The 12156-nt window shown below is 39.6% G+C and overlaps 1 pseudogene across 1 annotated transcript; it reads left to right on the forward strand.

The window, feature by feature from the left end:
• The first annotated feature begins 3788 nt into the window (after window positions 1-3788).
• LOC306656624 (bis(monoacylglycero)phosphate synthase CLN5-like) lies at window positions 3789-10215 on the forward strand (annotated as a pseudogene). The gene has a single exon. The product of its transcript is annotated as a bis(monoacylglycero)phosphate synthase CLN5-like (transcript).
• The last annotated feature ends 1941 nt before the right edge of the window (window positions 10216-12156 follow it).

Consider the following 12156-nt stretch of genomic DNA (forward strand, 5'->3'; position numbering starts at 1 on the left):
ATTTGGCACTTAAAAATTCAATTAAATTCTGACCCTTCCTCAGAGTTAGAGCAGATCCGCCTTCACTTTAGAGTCAGCTACAAATGGGGTGCTTATAGGGCCTACACTTCTGCCTGGCCAACTACAAATCCCATGGTTCCTACAGCCTCTCCTGACCTTTGATAATTCCCTAGAATGACTCAGAACTCAGGAAAGTGCTATACTTATGATAATAATGTTATTATAAAGTACATACAACCCAGGGAAAGACATAGAGAAGATGTGTAGGACAAGATGTGGCAGGGGTGGGAATGGGATGAGGGTGGGTAGGAGGCTGAGTAGCTGGTGACACACAGCTTTCATGCCCTCTCTGGGTACAGCACATCAAGTTCATCAACTTGGAAGGTCCCCGATGTTAGCACTAAAAGACTAGGCAGGATGCAAACCTCACTTGTCATCTCAGCTCTTTATTCAGGGGGATAAAATGGTGCCCGTGGACCCACTCTCCTGGTGGAAAATGAGCCACTGAACAAAGAAAGGGACTGGACTGGGTTTGTACAGGTTATTTTGAGGGGTGGTCTAGTGAACATATGTCAGTTTTGCTTAGGAATGTGAGCCTTTCGGTCAAGATCAGTGGACAGTGCCAGAAAGAATTTTGCTTTGGAGGAGATAACTCCTCCTAGAGACTGTTTTCTTCTGAGGATGATAGAACATCCTCTTTGCCTGCAGCCAGCACCGGGAAAACATTTGTCTGGGGAGATGAAAGCTGTCAGTGCACGGCCTTCATTTTTACTCCCTTTTCTTTTTCTCAGGCCTCATTATTTTGGAAATTTCTTATTCTCCATATCCATTAGCTATTACCCTGGCTGATAGGTAGAGAAGAAAGCAAAGGGAGCCTTTCTTCCCTCTGCCCCCAAACCAGTTTCCTCCATACTTCACTCTGGAAAGCAGTTTCCACCATTTGAGCCAACCTGGATTGTATTCTGATTCTTCTGTCTCGACCATGTCTCACCAATCTACTACCTCTTATCAGGGAGGACAGTTAGAAGCCTACTGCAAGAAACTAGGTGAGGGAGAATGGTGGCTTGGACCAGGATAGGAGCAAATGGAGGTAGTTAATTCTATATATGTTTTGAAGGGGAAGGCAAGAGTATTTACTAATTAATTGCAAGTAGAGTGTGAAAAGAAGAGGAGTCAAGGATCATACCAAGGAGTCTGACCTGAACAGCTGAAAGAATAGAGCATCCAAAAGTCAAGGTAGGGAAGAGAGCAAGAGGAGCAAGTTTTAGGGGGAAACATTCAATTTCGGTTGCATTGGGTTTGGATGCATGATACAGACAAATAGACCCGAAGAATAGAAAAGAGCACACAGATGTAGACTCACGCATACATGGGGAAACCTGTTTTAGAACAAATTTTAATGTAGCAGGAAAAATATGGTCTTTAAAAAATAAGATTAAGTAAAAGACAGAATGAATATGATATAAATCTTAAGAGCACAGCTCAATGGGTTTATACACATTGGTACATATCTCGTCCAGCGAGTACAATGAAGACTCGGCTCTCAAATGAAGTTTTAAGGTCTTTATTTTTATGGGAGAGCTTCTGAGCCGAGTGCCTGCTTCTTCCTCCTCCTCCACCGCCGCCGTCTTCTTTTTCTTCTTCTCTTGTCGCACAGCTCTCTCTCTTCTTCCTCTCTCGTTGCGCTGCGGCCGCCTCTGCTCTCCTCTCATCCTGCAGCTGCTGCCTGCCCTCCTTGCCTTGCTTGCTCTGCCTTCGCGCAAAGTACGCAGCTTTATGGGATATAACAGCCAATCACCTTAATGGGTCAGGCGTTTGGCTCGTGGAGACTTAATGGTGGGTAATGAGGACATGTACTGATCATGAGCTAAGCACGGACGTGGAGGAGATCAGTCAGCCAATAGAAAGCACTTGCAGTTGGGCTTCTCAGCGCCATCTTAGGGCGAGGCCAGCCACCACTGCGGGCCCTACAGGGCAGCGGCCTCCAACAGGTACATCCATTCAACCACCGCCCATTTCTAGAACTGGAATATTACTAACATGCTTGTAGGTTCCTATGTGCCCCTCCTAGAGAATAAACATCCCTGCCCCCAAAAGTAAACACCATTTCGGCTGCTCTCCTTCTAAATTACTTTTGCCTGTTTTCAAACATCATATGAATGGAACTTATATGTACTCTTATACATTAGTTTGCAAGATTCACCCAGAGAGTAGTGGATCCACTGGATATCTGAAAGTAAAAAAAGTGAGTGTTGCCCCTATTTCATGCATGCACAAAAATCAATTTCAGGTGGCTTGTAAATATAAATATGAAAAATGAAACAAACTTCTAGAACATAACATGGGTTATTTTCATGACCTTAGGTAGAAAGAGTATTTATTTACTAATCTTAAAGGAACAAAGGATATGTTGGACTTCATTATAATTAAGAAATTTTATTAGTCAAAAAGTGCTAGAGAATGAAAAGGCAAGTCTGAGAGTGGAAGATATTTGCAAAAACATGACATCTGGCCAAAAGAACTCCTATTCACCAGTAAGAAAAAGTTGAACACAATAAAACCAACAACAAATGACTTGAACAGGCATGTCAAAAAAGAGTATCCAAATGGTCAATAAGCAAATGAAAGGGTATTCTGCTTTATTAATCATTAAGGAAATGCAAATTAGCTAATACACACCTATCTTAACAGCCTTTAGTTGTTAAAAAAAAAACTGACAGTATCAAGTTTTAATAAGGACAGGGAATTCTCATACTCCGCGGGTGAGAGTGAAGAAAAAAAAAAAACACTTTGGAATAGCAGGTCTACTAAGGTTGAGCCATGATTTATGACCCTGTGACCCAACAGTTCCACTAGGTATATACTCAACGCGAGGGAATGAAAAGATAAGTAAAAGAATGTCCATTGGGTTGGGCGGGGCGCCTTGGCGCCTGCCTGTAATCCCAGTGGCTTCCCCTGGGGACAGGAAGATCAAAGCCAGTTCAAAGTCAGCCTCAGCAAAAAAGCGAGGTGCTAAGCAACTCAGTGAGAACCTGTCTCTAAATAAATACAAAATAGGACTGGGGAATGTGGCTCAGTGGTCCGGTGCCCCTGAGTTCAATCCCTGGTACCAAAAAACAAAACAAAACTAAACTAAACTAAACAAAACAAAACAAGAATGTCTGCTGTAGTTCTTAAAAAATTATCATAGCATTGAAGAGGAAGCAACCTCAGTGTCCATCAGCAGTAGAATGGATAAATTTTGGTAAACTCAGACAATTCTGTACTGCAATGACAAAGAGTGGGCTGGGCCCACACAGCACTGGGTGAATCTCAAACTAATGTAGAGTGAAAAAAATCCAGACACACAAGAGTACATGTAAGTTCCATTCCCATGACCTTTGAAAACAGGCAAAAGTAGTTTAGAATGAGAGCAGCCACAATGGTGTTTACTTTTGGGGGCAGGGATGGCTATTCACTAAGAGGGGCACACAGGAGCCTATGAAGATGCTAGTAAATGTTCCAGTTCCAGAAATGGGCAGTGATTGCAGGGATATATCAATTTGTATAAACCCATTGAACTGTGCCCTTAAGAGTTATATCATATTCATTCTGTCATTTATTTCATTTTGAATAATAGGTTATGGTTTTCATCTGTTTAGTGGCATCCTTTATTATTTGTAGGATTGTTATTATATTCCTTATTCTTCAAAGGTATTACTTTGGAAAGATTCAAACTACCTTTCCTGTTGCTCATTTTCTATCTATCTATTGTCTATCTATCATCTATCTATCTATCTATCTATCTATCTATCTATCTATCTATCTATCATCTATCTATTTTTGGTATTAGAGATTGAAACCAGGGTGCTCTACCACCGAGATATGTCCCTGGCACCCCCACTCCCACTTTTTGAGACAGGGTCTTGCAATGTTGCCCAGACCGACATCGAACTTGCAATCTGCTGTTCATATTTAGGTGACAGTAGTTTTCCTAAACTTTAGAATGAAGCAAGAAAGCTTTTCTAACTCTAGAGAACTCCCTCTGCTGTTGTTTTGGTGTAATGTCTTTTAAATGTAAATTAACCAAAATACATCTATCACATTAAAAAAAAAATCTGACAGTAGAATTATTTTTTTAATATGAAAGCTTGTTTTAGGAAATTCTGGGTTGTTTTCCTCAGTTTTGTTCAGAACCTCTCTTTGCCTCCTCCCTTGTTCCTGTCCTGCTTAATTTGGATTCCAACTCCCTGTAGTTTCTCCCCAGCAAAGAGCCCTCTTCTGGAAGTGGGAGCTGACAGATGAATTCTGAGAGTTCTCAGAGCCCGACCTTCCAGCCCTCTCAGTTCTCACTGTGGGCCTCTTGCACTCACCTACTATTGCAAGGAGCAGAATCCCTCCCATTTCAGTAGTGTCTTCTGTGCCTGTTGCTATTTGGAGCTCAGAATCCATTTCGTCCTTCTTCACCTTCTATACTAATGGCAATATCATGCAGGTTTTGTGACTCTCAGTTTGTCTCCAGTTCCTTCAATATTGGGGTTTGTGAGAATTCTTGGTCATGTAGTTTATTGTAAATGTCTGTAAGGTTTTGGTTTTGCTATCTAGCTGTATCTTAGTTCATTTGGGCTGCTCTAACAGTCCCTAGTTTGGGTCATTTATAAACAACAGAAGTTTATCTATCATAGTTCTGGAGGTTGGCAATTTCAAGAACAAGTTTCAACAGTTTCAGTGTCTGGCGAAGGCTTGTTCTTTATAGATGGCACTTTCTATGTGACCTCCCATGGTGGAAGGGGCACACAGGCTCCTTTGAGTCTCTGTTGCAAGGGTACAATCCCATTCCTGTGGGCAGAACCTCAAGACCTAATCACCCTAGGTTTCCATCTTATAACATGGCCTTGGGGGTTATGTTTCAACATGTGAATTTTGGGATGACACAAACATCCAGAACACAGCAAGTTGCTTGTCATTTTTGTGTGAGGATTCAAGAGATTAATTATCTATGTTGCTGCCAACACTGACCCCTTCTTTCTAGATCTCCGGTATTATAGGTATGTGTGCTTTGCTGTATGTGTATTTCTTTTTTCTAAATTTATAAACTTTAGTTTTAGAGCAGTTTTAGTTTCCAGTTGAGCAGAAAACAAAGAGAATTACCATCAACCTATTCTTTCCCAAATGGTTTCTATTATTAACATCTCGCGTTAGTGTAGTATATTTGTTATAACCGATGAGTCAGTAGTGATACATTAACTGAAGTCTGCAACTTACATTAGAATTCATTCTTTGCATAGTATAATTCTATATAGTTTTTGACAGATGTATAATGTCATATGTTTCTGTAAGAGTTAAACAGAACAGCTCCCTGTTTAGAAGTAGCTTATCTTATTTTCTTTTAGAAGTAGCTTATTTCATCATTTCTCATACATCATTGAAAGTTTAGGATATGGATATACACAAATGTTCCCTGGAGGACATTCTATGTTATGCAATGAATAACATCTTCAGTGACTTCCTTACTATACATAGAAACAACAAAAAGCTTCACCAGGCTAGACTTGGTGGCATACACCTGTAATCCTAGTTACTTGGGAAGCTGGCATAGGAGAATCCTACGTTTGAGAACAGTCTGTGCAATTTAGTGAGACCCCCCCATCTAAAAATAAAATTTAAAAAAGGTCTGGGAATGTAGCTCAGTGGTACAGCATGTGCCTGGCATATGCGAGGCTCTGGGTTCAATTTATGACACTGCAAAAAGCTAGCAAAACAAAAAGAGCAATAAAAACAAGTTCCACAGGGCTCTTCCATGTAGTCTTTCAGTATAAGATGATGGCACCAAAGTTCGGTACAGAAATTCAGGGAGTACAGAGAAGACCCAGCAGGGGTGGCAAAATAACAAAAGTACAGGTATACAGCTTTCTGATAATCTAATTCAGAGAAAAATGTACTATGACATATATATATTTTTTTCAGATAATCCTGCCTAAAATTTTTGACAGATAATATGAAGCAACACAATATCATATATGTTTGCTTATTAGACATCTTTCTCAGGTGCAAGGCATTGCTTTGAGAAATTTTATGTCTGGGTAATTTTAGGCTGGTAATTTTACACGAGGAGAAGTGGACTTTAAACATGGTCTCCCGACAACTCTGATAGCTTACCAGCTTATGTAGAAATGCATTAGGAATAATACCAGATTCCCATAGCCTTTTATCACCCCTTTTTTTGTGTCTTTGTGTGGAACAGTAAAGTGTGTGGTTTTAATTCTTATAATTAGCCTGTGAAACTCTACCAATTTTCTTTTAAAAAATTTTGTCATCCATTTCTTTTGAAATTATGTTGTACTGTTAACTACACACAAAGGGAATATCCCGGGATTTGTTGAGAATTCAGATTAATAAGTTCTTACAAGACTACTACACATTAACTCAAAATAACCAAAAGGGTGTGTGTTAGTTTCCTAGAGCTGCTGTACAAATTACCACAAATGTAGTGGCTTAAAGCAACACAAATATATTATAATATAGTTCTCGAGACCAGGCATTGAAAAAGGGTGTCACCGGCAGAAATCTAGGTGTCAGCAAGGCTCTTGGGGAGAATGTTTTCCTTGCGTTTTCCCGCCTCTAGAGGGTGTCTGAATTCCTTGACTGGGGCTCCCAAACAGCCTCTGCTACTGTAATAATTTCTCCTCTTTTTCTTCCACATTTAAGGACTCTTGTGATTACTCTGGGTCTACTCAGATAATCCAGGACAGTCTCCCTACCTCAAGGTTCTTACATCAACATATCTACAAAATCCCTTTGGCCACTGTGAGGTAACTTTCACAGGTTCCAGAGACTAAGACATCTTTAATCCTGCCCATAAATGTATTTAGATAATTATCTACTCTTCCATCTATTTTTATCCTGAATCTGCTGAATGTGGTCAGTAGGTAAAATTTTTGACAATTGTTAACCTTTTTTGAGTAATTAGGAAGATTATAAATATTATTTCCTAATACATTTATAGGCTAATTTTCAGTAAGACAAATGAGAAGATTTTGTCAATCTGATTACCTAATAGTTTGCAACTTCGTTGAGTACTGTCTTATTAGGGGTTTAGAACTTCAAATCTTAGTCTGCTGGACCTTCTAAAGTAATTTGGTTTCCAAAGTGGGTATAAGAGTCAACAGATATATAAAATTAGTCTATGGGAATGTTCCCTCTTTTATAAATCAAGGGGCAGAATGTTTCCTAACTCTCTGTCCAGTTCTTGCATTTCATGGAAGGACTCAGTGTACCCAGAAGACAATGAAATATCTTTAGTGATTCAAACCAGCTCAGAAATCACCACTTGGAATGCCCATCCCACCACCCCTTGAAATCTGGGCAGCAATGCTTTTTGCCATCTAATCTCAAGAACTATCAGAGGAGATAGATTTTGAACTGTTGTTTGGGTAGTTGACCCAGTAGACACATCAGAGCAGACACATAAAGGGTGACTGAAGAGCAGCATCCGTGCCCTTTCTTGAGCAGGATTAGGGTAAAGGAAGCAGGTTCCGAGGTATAGAAATACGTCACGTAGGGGGATGGAGGACAGGGGAACTCTGGGTCTTGGCTAACCTTGCTTTGGCAGCCCTTGACCCTGAATTGACCATGGGACTCAGGCAGCCCCTTCTGATGGCACTGGCCAATGTTCTACAAATGCTTTTCCTTCCTCCTTGAACCAGATGCTTACTGTCAAGCTAGGTATACTTTCTGTTTTATTGGCTTGGTGATCCCAGTTATGAAGTGTGAAGTTTTTCGATTACAAGCCCTCATGTGGAAATTTAAATACGAAAACCTCCTGGGACATTTGATAATTATGCCTGATGCTATTGGATTCAGAAGTAACTGGTCTTGATCTACTGGCAAGAACTACACAACGGAAAGGTAGGAACTTTCCAGCTTGAGACAACTATACATTTCTCCATCTCCCACCTGAAACGCATGTTCCTTTCTGGTGTAATCAAGGAGTGCCTGCTTTTTTGGAAGGAATTGATGATGTCCATTGGAAGGAAAATGGGATGTTAGTTCTAGTCAACCATATCAGGAAGCACATTTAATAAAATGGCAAAATGGGTGAAACAGGACTGTAAAACAGGGATTTATTAAGAAGCATGGGCTGTCCAAGTGCCTGCCCTGGAAAAGGGGCAGAGAGATGTTTTTACTCCTAGGGCTTGTGTTAAAGACATAGGAGAAGTTGGCTCAACTTGGAGTCAAGTTCAAGAAGACGGAAGCCAACTATACAAAAATATTTCTCTATAGTGGAACACCTACTTATCTGGGAAACAAAATATCTGTTTTGGGGTCAACAAGGAGCAAGACTCTTGCTTTAGTCATAAAGATTTTATTACCCCTTCAAACCACATTAATCAATTAAAGAATTTATGTTGAGTCTGTTGCAAATTTTTGAGTCAGTGTTTATGTGCAGACAGTTCTATTTGTTTTATAATTTTGAATATTGGTTTCGAACCTATGAAATTTCCTTTTATTAAAATCACATATGAAGAAATCTCTTTACCTTACAGACACAAGAACAATTCCCAGTTTAAACAGCCTTGATTCTATCATGCTTTTTTTCCTCCAACCATCAGCATCTCTGTTTTCCAGGGGGTGAATTTACATTTGTGGATTTTTTTAGCCTTTTTTTTTTCTTCTTTTGGTGGTGCTGGGGATTTTTTCTTTTGGCAAGCCCTCTACTAACTGAGTTATATCCCCAGCCTGTTTAGCCTTTTTTTCTTGAGGTAAAAAGGTCAAATACATATTGGCAGAATCACTACACATGAACATCTTAGAACTTTCCTCCTGGAGAGCGGAAACCCTTATTATGTTGGGGAAAGTGAGCACATTAAGTTTTCTTAATTTCAATTTCCAAGCCTTTGTTAATATGAAGAATTATGCTTCATATCAGATATGTGGGTTCTTTGGTCCCAATAGTGACATATTCACGATAGGTGCTACTTCTTCTGGTATGGTAGTTGTTTTTTCGTTTAAGTACTTGCTGGTAGTTAAGACTGTACAGCTTTTGCATCTTTTGGAACCAGATCTAATAGTCTGACTGCTCCATTCACCTCACTTTAAAGACTTATTTAGATACCAGAGTTGGAGGGGTTGTATGTTTAGATGTGATAAATAACAGTGTTAAAGACCAAATTTTCTGGCTAGCATTTTAGAACTAGCTAAGCTTTTCTGATTCAATCAACTTAACATATCCAGACCTTAGTCTCCTATCTCTAAGATTACTCATCTGTCAGGATTGTCGTAAAGACAAAAGTCCCATATGTTTGGCATAATAAGGTCACAATGAATGGTAGCTATAATGATTATTCAAAGAACAAAGTGTCGTCCTTGATCTTGCCTTTTGTGCCAGCCATTCCCGGGTTTTTTAATTACTTAGACTTTGAGAAGATGCTATAGTGCTTCAGCAGTCCTTCAAACATCTGGGGCATGGAAGTTTCTGGTTACAGACATGTCTGGGTGAAGAGGTACCTTTGGCCTCCTTCCCTGCCTCCTGTAGTTTTCCCTTCTACTAGGGCCGCCAGTGCAATGGAAGAGGGTGCACTTCCCAGAAAGAGGACAGGTTTTTGTCAAGGCTTTCCAAGTAACTATGTTTGCATTAGGGCCAACAAACAGACTCTCGAGTGCATTATGATCAATTGAACATTTTTTTTTTCTTTCCTACTCATGGAAAACACACCAGTAAGATGATGGAGTAGAGATCAGAGAAAACAATCCATTAAATATAAAAATGTACCAATTATATTATTCAGTTTCAGTTAACACATGAGTACTTCTGAGTGATTAGTACATTATCGTTGAGCATTCATAAAAAGCCTAATCCCTGATAACTACTTATCTGACCCAATGAGTAAATTGGGGCTTAGAGAGGTTAAGTTATGGAGTCAGATTTTGAACTCAGGTTATGCTGACTGGGATGCACTATACAAAATTTTCAGCACTACTCAAAGTATGGTCCTTGGACCAGTGCCTGTACACAAAATGTTACTAGTCTGTTAGGAGATAAGTACGGATATGGCAGGAAGCCTTTAGAAACTCTCAAAGCAGTTTGTTGAATATTTTGTTTCTATTTGAATCTTTATTTTTAAACCTGGGACTTAACAAAAAAAAAAAAAGCAATCTGTCACATGAAAATTGTGTAGGTGAGCCCAGTGCAAAATTTCAAGAACTGCAAGAAAAGAAGTACTATGTATTGTAAGGACTCTGCTACCATGAACATGTTCTTGGAAAACGGGTGTGAGGGTAGTGCTTCTCACAGGGGAGTGGGGACAGACAAGTGGGTGTGGCAGAGGTGGTCACTGAAGGAAGCATGGGCTCCTCCACCTGCAGGATTTCTCACTCTGAGAAGAAACTATAGAAATTGCAACCATCTTCTGCATGGTGCAATAGGCAAAGGGGGTGGGGAAGAATAAAGGACATGAGATTATTGTAAGACTAGTATTTACATTCCCTTGGCTTCTGGTATCACAGAAATGTAGAGCTCCTAACAACCTTTCTTTTTGAAATGAGGTCATCACAGCCACCAATTACTGAGGAGCTACCAGGAACTAGATTTGAATGAGGCACTTTATATCCATAATATGATGTTTACTTCTCACAGGTCTGTTTGGAAACCTCTGTTTTTAAAGGTGAGGAAACGGCTCTGAGAGGTTAATGAACTTTTTCAAGATCACAGTCAGTGAGTTATAGAACAGGAATTAAGACCCAGGCCTCTTGGTCAGGGTTCATACATTTTAAACTAAATCACAGTTAACTACACTACCAGTCTTTTACAAATGATGGTGAAATCTCTTGTTTCAAATACATTGGGAATGCCAAAGTATAATCTCAATATCATTCCCAGAAACACAACTGTTGAAACCTACACCGCTGTTATCATTGGACCTGTTTTTATGGATTGTCAAACATGGTGCGATAAGCTGCATTTTAAAAAAAAGGAAGGAAGGAAGGAAAAAAGGAAGGAAAGAGAGAAGGAAGGAAAGAGGGAAGGAGGATGTAGCTCAGTGGTAGAGTATTTTCCTAGCATGTGTGAGGTTTCCTGGGTTCAATCCCCAACACCAACGAAAAAGAAAAAAAAAAAAAAAAAAAAAAAATAGTTGCCATGAGGACCTGCAGGGGGCACCAGAGGCCCACTGAACCTTGTGACTCATTCATCTTTAGCACAGCGCAGAAAGGGTCCAAAGGACACTTTAGTGACATATCCTTCTGTTTGGGGTGTTGGACAGGAACAAAACCAAATGAAGCATCCAGATGGAAAGATGTCCTATCTAGCTTTCTTCCCTGTTGTTTTTCTACATTTTTCCCTTTGTAATTATTATCTTTGTTTGTTTTGATATTGTCTTTCAAGTTTTTTCCTAATTCTGTTCATTATAATTGAGTTTTGCTTCTTTCTCTTTCTTTGTTTCTCTCTCTCTCTCTCTCTCTCTCTCTCTCTCTTTCTCTCTCTTTTCTTCTTCTTCTTCCTCCTCCTCCTCTCTTCCTTCTCTCCCTCCTCCTTCTCCTTTTTTTTTTTTTTTTTTTTTTTTTTTGGTACCAATGATTGAACCCAGGGGTGTTTAATCCCCAAGCCATATTCCCAGCCCATTTTAATTTTTATTTTGAAACAGGTTCTCACTAAATTGCTTAGGGACTCACTAAATTGCTGAGGCCTGTTCTTGAACTTGTGATCTTCCTGTCTCAGACTCCCAAGCCACTGGCATTACAGGTATGCACCACCACACCCAGCTTTAATTTAGTTTCTTTATTCCTTAAAATGTACTCTTCTTCTTGCTTTCACCCTTAAAGATATCTCTCTCATTTTTAAGAACTCCAAATTTGTCTTAAAACAAACTCATTGAGATTATCTCTAAAGCCAGGTGCACACCTGTAGTCCCAGAGATTTGGGAGGCTGAGGTGGGAGGATCACTTGAGCCCAGGAGTTTGAGGTAACCTAGGCAATGCAGTGAAGCCCCTTCTCAAACAAAACAAAGCAAACTTTATGCATGTGAATTAAATGTAACATAACAACTGCTCTGGTATTGTAAAATAAGTAATTATTACCAAGAAAAGAGAAAGCTGGTAGGTACCCACTGATTTGGGGGCTGGACAGGGGAAGCACTACATTAAAATGGTATGAAATTAAAAGTAATGACAGTACTTAAA

The sequence above is a fragment of the Sciurus vulgaris genome, assembly GCF_902686455.1.
Source record: "Sciurus vulgaris genome assembly, chromosome: 1".
In the NCBI taxonomy this organism is placed as follows: domain Eukaryota; kingdom Metazoa; phylum Chordata; class Mammalia; order Rodentia; family Sciuridae; genus Sciurus; species Sciurus vulgaris.